At 43.4% G+C, this 10,840-nt stretch overlaps 1 protein-coding gene across 1 annotated transcript in view; it reads left to right on the top strand.

The window, feature by feature from the left end:
• RNF183 (ring finger protein 183) overlaps positions 1–10,840 on the top strand; it is a 47,810-nt gene that overhangs the window by 3,061 nt on the left and 33,909 nt on the right. The gene's annotated exons all lie outside the window — the stretch shown is intronic.

Below are 10,840 nucleotides of genomic sequence, written 5' to 3'. Positions count from 1 at the left end.
TTTACAGCTGACCACTGTTCTTCCCAGGATTTCATAGGCAGCTTTATCAATGTAAGGGTGGGTTCACACCACGATTTTGCTATACGGTTTCATAAAAAAAAAAAAAAAAAAAAAACAACAACTATGCAACCGTACAAAAAAACGTGCCCATAGACTTCCCATTCAAAACTGTATGCACCTACCACTGTTTTTGGTCCAGGTGAAAAACCGTATTAAACCGTATATGTGTTTTTTTTTTAACATGGGAGTCAATGGGAACCATATGTGCGTACAGTTCCATCCGGTTTTTGGTTTTGCACAGTTTTTTTTTCTTGGAATTTCAATCAAACAAGTGAAACTTTATTCATCATGGAATGAAAAGTTAAAAACGTATACGTTTTTTTTCTTAAAAAACAGATGCAACAGGTTTTGAGGAATACGTTTTTTTTTTTTTTTTTAATCAAAATCCTGATACAGGAACTGTATTGCAAAAATGTGGTGTGAACCTGGCCTAAGCTGATTTTTTTTATTTTTTATTTTTTAAAGCTGTAAACAAATGTGAAATGTTTCTGCAAAGGCTAAACTTTCTAATATATTACGGCAAATGTGTAAAAACTGTGAGTAAAATAGTGCCAGATTTATCACCGTGACTCAGCGATAAATGTGGTGCATCTTTAGACAATGGTGTCTAACTTTAGACCACCTATGAATTGGCTTAAAGGGGTATTCCAGGAATTTTTTTTATTTGACTATGCTACAGGGGCTGTAAAGTTAGTGTAGTTCATAATATAGTGTCTGTACCTGTATGTGACAGTTTTCTCACAATTCTTCTGTGATTTTCACCCCATTATTTATTTTTAACAGCATACAAAATGACTGTTGTCTCAGATTTTTCCCAGGTGGCAATGCGGCCGAGACATTACATCACTAGTCAGCTGATGACTGAAGCCTGTCTGCTTCAATGGGTGGAACGATCGCTTGGTGGGATAGAGATCAATCTGCAACTAATGCAACAGCTGTAGGCACCCTGAGTGAAAACCACAGGTCTTTTGAATGGATGCAGCCCATTTATGTTTTAATGGGTGTGGTGGCTGATGTGTGGGAGGGAGGAAAATGAGAGGGAGGAATTATGGAATTTGTAGGCAAAAGAAGAAAACTGAAACAGGAAATACCAGTTCACAAAAAGCTAGTCACAGTGTTATGGTAATCTCACAACACAGCCATTTAGCCCCAAGACAAGCGCAGATCCTTCCTAAGCATGTCCATTACTGTCTGCCAGGTACGTACTAAAATCACCTTATGGTGGATACTCCCCTTGGCTCACATTTTAACCCAGCAAGTCACGCCTCTTTTCGGTGAAGCCTCACCCCTTATTGGACGAGGTTAAGAAACTGTCTAAAACACATAATAGATGTGGTGCGCTGCGAGTTTACATTCTGCGCGGCCATATTCACACAGCGGAATCCGGTGGAAAAATTCTGCTCAGAAATCTCATTGCAACGAGTCCTATTGTTTTTAACAGGATTCTGCTTCATGGCAGAACTTTTGCAACAGAAACATCTGCTGCGGAAATCCTAATTCCGGCCTTTGGCAAAACTCTTGACCTTTCAATTCTTTTGACGGAATCAGCATGAAAATGCATTGCCGTCTATCCATACAGCGCATGTCCGCATTTTGTGGAATGTCCGCCCATGGTTTCCGGTAGACATTCTGCAAATATTCCGCTGTGTAAACATAGGCTTACAAGCCATGCACCTATGTAAGCAAAAATAAAGCAAGAATGTTAAAGTAAATTGGAATTTTCATTGATATAGGGTTGTAAAGGCGTATTCCCATCTCAACTTTTTATCAGGAAGGGTAAGATCACTGGGACCGATCTTAAAGGAGAACTCCATACCATAAAAATTGTCCCCCATAGTGACGGCAGTAAAAAAATAAAGATGTACATACCTTCCTCCGCTCCCCCGGGGCCTCCTGTAACCGTCTCCACTGCGATCCACTTCCTGGTTGCCGGTGGTCGGATGAATCAGCCAATCACCAGCCGCAGCGCAGTCCGACTCGGCCGGTGTAGTGAAGAATTTTGTGCGGCAGTGTGACGTTTTCGGCCCCGGTGCCGATGTAGTGAAGAATTTTGTGTCCTGAAGCGTTTTCACACTGCTGCTCAGCCTATCACCGGCCGAGTTGGACTGCGCTGCGGCTGGTGATTGGCTGATTCATCCGACCACCGGCAAACAGGAAGTGGATCGCGGCGGAGACCGGAGACGGTTACCGGAGGCCCCGGGGGAGCGGAGGAAGGTATGTACATCTTTATTTTTTTACTGCCGTCACTATGGAGGGCAATTTTTATGGTCTGGAGTTCTCCTTTAAAGGAAAACTGTCACATGTTCACTCCTGCACTAACCACAGATACTGACGGATAGTGCAGGGGACGCTGATTCATATGAGAGGGATGGATGAATATTCATAAGTGGACGGGCGGCACTGACGTCACAGTGCCCCTAGGCTCCTGAAAACTGTGCCCCTTACAGCCACATTTACATATATAGAAAAACTAAGATTGCGGTCAAACGGATCCGGGCAAGGTAGGGATCATATGAATCAGCGTCCCCACACTATCCGTCAGTACCTGGGGTTAGTGCGGGAGGGAACATGTGACAGTTTTCCTTTAAGAACAGGGACATAATTGTCCTCAGAATAATCGGAGTGGACTGCGCCGGCGCGGTCACCTGCTTCATTCATTCGCTTTGTAGGTGCGGAACACTGAGCTCGGAAATGTTATTCAGCACCATAGAAAAACGAGTGGTTCAGTGGGAGTGCAGGGGCAAATGATGTTCCCATTCTTGGTTCGTTAAGGTTTAAGATTTTAACAAAATTGGGAATGTCGGTGTCAGCAATTCCCATAAAGATAGCTCATATCTAAATAAAAGCATTTTGGGCTATTGCTAGAGGAATATATATCTCCCTATACATTTTACCTTCAATACCGCAGTATCAGGAATGTCCTGTAGTCTGTCATTGGCCCATGATGCTCCGTCTATGGATGGAATTCAGAAGCCTAGGTGGTTTATTGTGCCAGGAAGAGCAGTCATGGGGAATTTCCTTTCCTAGGTTGCTCACAATTATTACAATGATTACAAGGTAAGATTTACTATTTCTCTACTGTCCGCCACTGTTACCTGCGTAAAGTTGGGTTTGTACATAGACACGGACCCTCTCCACTGATGTGTGTGTATATATATATATATATATATATATATATATATATATATATGTATATGTATGCTTCCATATATATGTGTACTTTCTCTAGTCTATCACCGTTCACTGGGAAACGCCAAGATGCCAATATTTAGGAAATGTTCTATTTTCACAGTCTGTTCTGCTGTTACCTTTAGAAGCCAAATGTGAGCGCAATGATCCGGCGCCTGAAATTCCAATAGTCTGGCGCAAACCGTACTATCAGGGTTAACGAATTAGGAGGTGATAGCAGGTACTATAGCATCCCCATGTTCTCTCCACTTTCAGGTTAGTTTTATATTGTGTTTAATGTCCGATTATCGATAATCTGGGCACATAAAGGAATTTTACTGCGGTTTTTAATGCCAATTCTGAAAATATACAGTATAATGTTTACATTTTTTATTGTGGTCTACAAACGCTGGTCCTCCAGATGTTGCACAACTTCAACTCCCAGCATGACCGGACAGCCGTTGGCTGTCCGGGCATGCTGGGAGTTGAAGTTTTGCAACATCTGGAGGACCACAGTTTAAAAGGGTTATCCAGGAAAAAACATATATATATATATATATATATATATATATATATATCTATATATATATATATATATATATATATATATATATATCTCAACTGGCTTCAGAAAGTTAAACAGATTTGTAAATTACTTCTATTAAAAAAAAATCTTAATCCTTTCAAGACTTATGATCTGCTGAAGTTGAGTTGTTCTTTTCTGTCTAAGTGCTCTCTGATGACACCTGTCTCGGGAACTGTCCAGAGTAGAAGCAAATCCCCATAGCAAACCTCTTCTACTCTGTGCAGTTCCCGAGACAAGCAGAGATGTCAGCAGAGGACACTGTTGCCAGACAGATAAGAACAGCTCAACTTCAGCAGCTGATAATTATTGGAAGGATTAAGATTTGTTAATAGAAGGCATTTACAAATCTGTTTAACTTTCTGGAGCCTGTTGATCTAAAAAATGTTTTTTTTTCTTGGAATACCCCTTTAAAGGGGTATTCCACTGCTAGACATCGTATCCTCTATCCAAAGGATAGGGGATAAGATGTCTGATTGCCGAGGTCCCTCTGCCGGGGCCCCCCGCGATCTTCTGCAACTCCCGACGTTCTAAAAAAACTCGGGGTTCCGGCGGCAGTTCAGAACGCTGGACTGCCGGAGTACCCCTGTGTTAGATTATAGTTGCGGGTGATGGATGCGTCATCCTCTGTGCCGTGTGTATAGAATGTTGAGATTGTGATGTTTTATTACACTTTGTATTCGTGTTGTGCATATTGTATAGTTACTGTATATACTGATTAAATAGATTGGTTGTGACCTGTACATTACTTTTCATTTTGTGCAAAGAACCAACAATAGTTATTCCCTGACTCCAGTTTATCAAAAAGCTGACACGGACGCAACATCAGAGAAGGTAACGTAACAATCCGTAGGATAAAGACGTATAAATACCCACGGGCTGTGTTACCGGGATCCCATGGTGCATCATTTCTCAATACGTTCCACAAAGAGCTGCGTGCATCTGACATCTGGACACTTTTTATTATCGTTACTGTTGTTATCAGATTTCAGTATCTCTGCTTGCTGTGAGTAAATGGAAACCCTTTTTCTACCACGTGTTAGGTAACCCATAGGAATCTTGATCTCTGCTTTGATTTTAACGCATCTGCTTTTGTGTTTGTCTCCAGCTTTGTGCATTAAGATGGTCCCTGAACAGGTTGGTAAGTGAGAAAGTCAATGGTGATGTATAGACAACACACATAATATGATAACAAGTCAGGGGTTATGGGGTTCTGCAGTAGCCTGTGCATGTGTTATGACAGTATTTTCCAAACAGTGTGCCTCCAGCTGTTGCAAAACTGTAACTATTACAGCCAAAGGCTGTCCGGGCATGCTGGAAGTTGTAGTTTTGCAACAGTTGGAGAGAGATTGTTTGAAAATGACTGTATTATGAGATTCTGCTGCTGCCAGACTGTGTGTTATCTGCTGTAGTCCACGCATGTCGTTCTGCAGCTGTGTACTATCTGCAGTAGCCACTTCATGTGTAAGCAGCATGGTGTATACTGAAAAGTTCAGCACTGTATGCATGTATTCTGAGCTTCTGCAGCAGCTTAGGGTTTGTATTCTGAGAAACAAGCAAGAAAGTGTAGATCAGCTCACCAAAGTCCATATCAATGGTCCCGGAGGACGGGTGCAGGGAGCTGCCACTCCCCATAACATAAGGAAGAAAAATTGTAGCAAGGGTCCAGCTCCTGGGTGTGCAAAAATCCAATAAAACTTAACCTTTAATCGTGCACATTAAACATGGAAAAAATCGCCACTCAGTGGCAAGTGACATGTCACTTAAAAGAAGGGTGAAACGCTGACGCGTTTCGAGCTATTGCTCTTAGTCATGGACATGACTAAGAGCAATAGCTCGAAACGTGTCAGTGTTTCACCCTTCTTTTAAGTGACATGTCACTTGCCACCGAGTGGCGATTTTTTTCCATGTTTTAATGTGCACGATTAAAGGTTAAGTTTTATTGGATTTTTGCACACCCAGGAGCTGGACCCTTGCTACAATTTTTCTTCCTTTTGTATTCTGAGCTTTTGCAGCAGCTTAGGGTTTGTATTCTGTGCGTCTGCAGCAGCTTAGGGTTTTTATTCTTAAGCACCGCAGCAAATATACCATTATAACACTTTAAAATGCAAAATGTTTATTGGTATGCATTAAAACCAAGCACACATATATAAAGGAGGAAACAAAACATCAACACATGGGGCATCACCGGACACCCTACATACAGAAATGTTGATCATGGGGCATAGTACATACTGATGTAGTAATAGTGACTATACATAAGCACCAGCAATTATATACATATACATCAAGTGCATAATACAATAAAGTGCCGTGTGCTAAAGGTCACAGGTAATAACAAAAAGTGCACAGTGCCAACATATTGAATACATAGAGGTAATACCCACAAAAGACCAGATGGTCAGTAGTGCAATGTTGGGGCCAGGATGACTCCACTCCACTTGCACTACTGACCATCTGGTCTTTTGTGGGTATTACCTATATGTATTCAATATGTTGGCACTTTGCACTTTTTGTTATTACCTGTGACCTTTAGCACACGGCACTTTATTGTATTATGCACTTTCTTGTATGTATATATATTATTTGCTGGTGCTTATGTATAGTCACTATTACTACATCAGTATGTACTATGCCCCATGATTAACATCTCTGTATGTAGGGTGTCCGGTGATGCCGCATGTGTTGATGTTTTGTTTCCTCCTTTATATAGGTGTGCTTGGTTTTAATGCATACCAATAACATTTAGCATTTTATGTATATTCAATGACTCCATTTTTCTTTCTTTGTTTTTTTTTTTTTGTGTAAGTTGGGAGTCTTGCGTCTACCTAATAGGCTATATCTATAACATCATGGGATATTACAGTGGTCCTTATAAGTACCACATATCTACTACCCTTTTTGTTCTCTGTCTGGTTTTTGAGTTTATCATTATAATACTTACCTTAGTTGCTGCAGAAACTTGCATTGCACTGCACCGGAGATCACTAGGACGGATGCATTCATCCAGCTAGCTGCGTTAACATGTCAGCAGCTGGGAAGTGTGCATATGTCCTGGGGAGGGAAGGAGTAAACTGTAGGACCTAGGGATCGGCTCACATAGTGACCGGTTCTGATACCTCCCTTAAAGGGCTACTCTGCTGCTTAGCGTTTGGAACAAACTGTTACTAGCGCTGGAGCTGGCGCCGGGAGCTCGTGAAGTCATAGCCCTGCCCCCTCACGGTGTCTTAGCCCTGCTCCCTCAATGCAAGTCTATGAGAGGGGGCGTGACAGCTGTCACGCCCCCTCCCATAGACTTGCATTGAGGGAGCGGGACTATGACGTCAAGAGGGAGCGGGGCTATGACGTCATGAGGGCCGGGGCTATGATATCATGAGGGTCGGGGCTATGACGTCATGAGGGGGTGGGGCTATGACCTCATGATGGAGCGGGACTATGATGTCATGAGAGGCGGGGCTATGAGGTCACGAGCTCCCGGCTCCAGCGTTCAGAACAGTTTGTTCCAAACGCTGAGCAGCGGAGTACCCCTTTAGTCTATATGATAAATTCCTTTTGTCCGTCACATAACCCTACCTGATGAGTGATCCGGACCTTTTGGTTCTTTGCCTTTCTTCTATGATTTCCCACAATGCAGAGCAGTCGAGGAGCTGTTCGTGTTTTGCATGAACTTTGAATGAAGGTGCAGCCTGTGTGTTTGGCTTCCATATCCATCTATTGTGCATGTGACGGCCCCGCTCCGGCTGCTACAAGCCTTGTCTTGCCCTAATTACACCCTATTCACCGGCTGCCATTCACTCCGGGGGCAACATACATAGAAACGCAACCCGCTATCTAAACAGATGATGTCACCGGTCAGGTGTCCGCATATATCTGTCATCTCTCATTGTCTTGTCTTGGTATCATATACAAACTGAATGGAGAAGAATAAGACCAGAAATCACTGGCTATAGGTGTAATTAAAGCTACAGTAAAAGTAGGGATGCCAACTTATACTGTGGCGGAGAGCAGAGGATGAGCCAATTTATACTGTGGCGGAGAGCAGCGGATGAGCCAACTTATACTGTGGCGGAGAGCAGCGGATGAGCCAACTTATACTGTGGCGGAGAGCAGCAGATGAGCCAACTTATACTGTGGCGGAGAGCAGCGGATGAGCCAACTTATACTGTGGCGGAGAGCAGCGGATGAGCCAACTTATACTGTGGCGGAGAGCAGCAGATGAGCCAACTTATACTGTGGCGGAGAGCAGCAGATGAGCGAGGCACCTACTGACTTTTTGGGGCTGCTTTCTGTTGATATACAGAAACAGGACTCAATCGCTCGGCCATTGAAAGGAATGGGACCTGCTGCTGTCTGCCACAGTATACCCCCTACCCCGACATCCTGTTCTCAACATGATACTGACAGATACCTTAGACCAGTGTTTCCCAACCAGGGTGCCTCCAGCTGTTGCAAAACTACAATTCCCAGTATGCCCGGACAGCCAAAGGCTGGAGGCACCCTGGTTGGGAAACACTGCTTAGACAGAGAATGCGCGGTTTGTATAACTATACAGATGATCGCGGGGGCAGCAGGTAGACACTCTGGGGGGGATTCAATGTTGGTGCAGATTGCCTATTTCTCTGCAGAGAATACTGGAGAGAATGACCTCTCCCCTTTTGGGATTGTGGAGGTCACAGGAGCAGGGCTGGTGCAGGGATTTTTGCTACCCTAGGCAAAAGCTAATTTTGCCACCCCTTGACCCTGCCTATTGGCTCCACCCTTTGACACTCTCCACCTTACTACTGGGGTGACACACTGTAACAAACCTCCTCCCCATGTAATCTCCTTACTACTGGGGTGACACACTGTAACAAACCTCCTCCCCATGTAATCTCCTTACTACTGGGGTGATACACTGTAACAAACCTCCTCCCCATGTAATCTCCTTACTACTGGGGTGACACACTGTAACAAACCTCCTCCTCATGTAATCTCTTTACTACTGGGGTGACACACTGTAACAACCCCCTCCTCATGTAATCTCCTTACTACTGGGGTGACACACTGTAACAAACCTCCTCCTTATGTAATCTCCTTACTACTGGGGTGACACACTGTAACAAACCTCCTCCTCATGTAATCTCCTTACTACTGGGGTGACACACTGTAACAAACCTCCTCCCCATGTAATCTCCTTACTACTGGGGTGACACACTGTAACAAACCTCCTCCCCATGTAATCTCCTTACTACTGGGGTGACACACTGTAACAAACCTCCTCCCCATGTAATCTCCTTACTACTGGGGTGACACACTGTAACAAACCTCCTCCTCATGTAATCTCCTTACTACTGGGGTGACACACTGTAACAAACCTCCTCCTCATGTAATCTCCTTACTACTGGGATGACACACTGTAACAACCCCCCCCCCCCCCTCCTCAGGTGACGGCGGTTCTGGCTCGGCGGGTGCTTCGGATGCTGGCTGGTCCCTAACTTTCTTGCAGCGGGCAAAGCAACAGACCCATCTAGAGGGCGCTCTTGGCGGCTGCCTATTTTGCCTGTAGGTAGAACCAGCCCTGCCCAGGAGGTGAACTTTCACCAATTCAAGCTGAAATGTCATTATCCAGTATTAGAAAGACATAGCTCCTTTCTTACAAAACAGCGCCACACCTGTCCTCAGGTTGTGTGTGGTATTACAGCTCAGTTCCATTTACTTTCTTAGAGCTGAGCTGCAACACCACACATAAATATATATAATAATAATATTTGCCAGCACTATCTGCTCGATGAGGGGTCCCCAACCTTTGGTTCTCCCCAACATGTTGGGAGTTGTAGTAGTTTTTCAGCAGTTGGATAGCCACAGGTTGGGGATTACTGCCCTGGAATAAAGGGGTCTCTGTCTTAGTAAAGCACAGGGTTTCCCAACCAGACTGCCTCCAACTGTTGCAAAACTACAACTCCCAGCATGCCCAGACAGCCAAGTGGCTGATGTTCTGCCCTCTGCTACTTTATATGTCAGTGTTTCTCCAAACAGTGTGCCTCCAGCGGTTGCAAAACTACAACTTCCAGCATGCCCGGAGAGCCAACGGCTGTCCGTGCGTGCTGGAAGTTGTAGTTTTGCAACAGCTGAAGACACACTGTTTAAAAAAACACTAATCTACGTATAAGGATCCCTCTGAGCAAGATCCCCAAATATGGTCGCCAGGTATGAAGTGAATTCCCACTTCCGTTCTCCACATGTTTTTTTTTTTGATCGGCGGTCCCCTTTAATGTCACATATTTTAGTAAAGTAAATTTTTATTAGTGAAACTTGAAAATGAAATTACGCAAAATGCAAACACAGAACGTGAAAATCTGTGTGAAACATATAAATACTGATGACATAGGGGCAGTCCCAAAATAAATGTGTAAGATAAGTCCTAAAATGATCAGCAGTTGGGACCCCTCCGATCCTAACTCTTTCCTTATCAGTCCTTTACAACAATGAGATCCGTACATAGATGGATTGAATGAATTAGATTAAGATAGATACGAGATATATAGATATGAGTGAGAGATGGACGGATATGAGAGATGGATAGATGGATATGGATGGATGGAGATGGATGGATATGATGGAGATGGATATGATGGAGATGGATATGATGGAGATGGATATGATGGAGATGGATATGGATGGATGGAGATGGATATGATGGAGATGGATGGATGGATATGATGGAGATGGATGGATATGATGGAGATGGATGGATGGATATGATGGAGATGGATGGATGGATATGAGATAGATAGATAGATAGATATGAGATAGATGGATAGATATGAGATAGATGGATAGATATGAGATAGATGGATAGATATGAGATAGATGGATAGATATGAGAGAGATAGATAGATGCATATGGGATAGATAGATATGGGATATAGATATGCGATAGAAAGATAGATATGAGACAGACAATGATGATAATAGATTGGATTAGATAGATATGAGATAGATAGATTGGATTAGATAGATAGATATGAGATAGATAGATTGGATTAGATA

Source organism: Hyla sarda, chromosome 9 (assembly GCF_029499605.1).
Source record: "Hyla sarda isolate aHylSar1 chromosome 9, aHylSar1.hap1, whole genome shotgun sequence".
In the NCBI taxonomy this organism is placed as follows: Eukaryota; Metazoa; Chordata; class Amphibia; order Anura; family Hylidae; genus Hyla; species Hyla sarda.
Note: the sequence above shows the minus strand (reverse complement) of the source record. Positions and strands in the feature narration are given on the sequence as shown.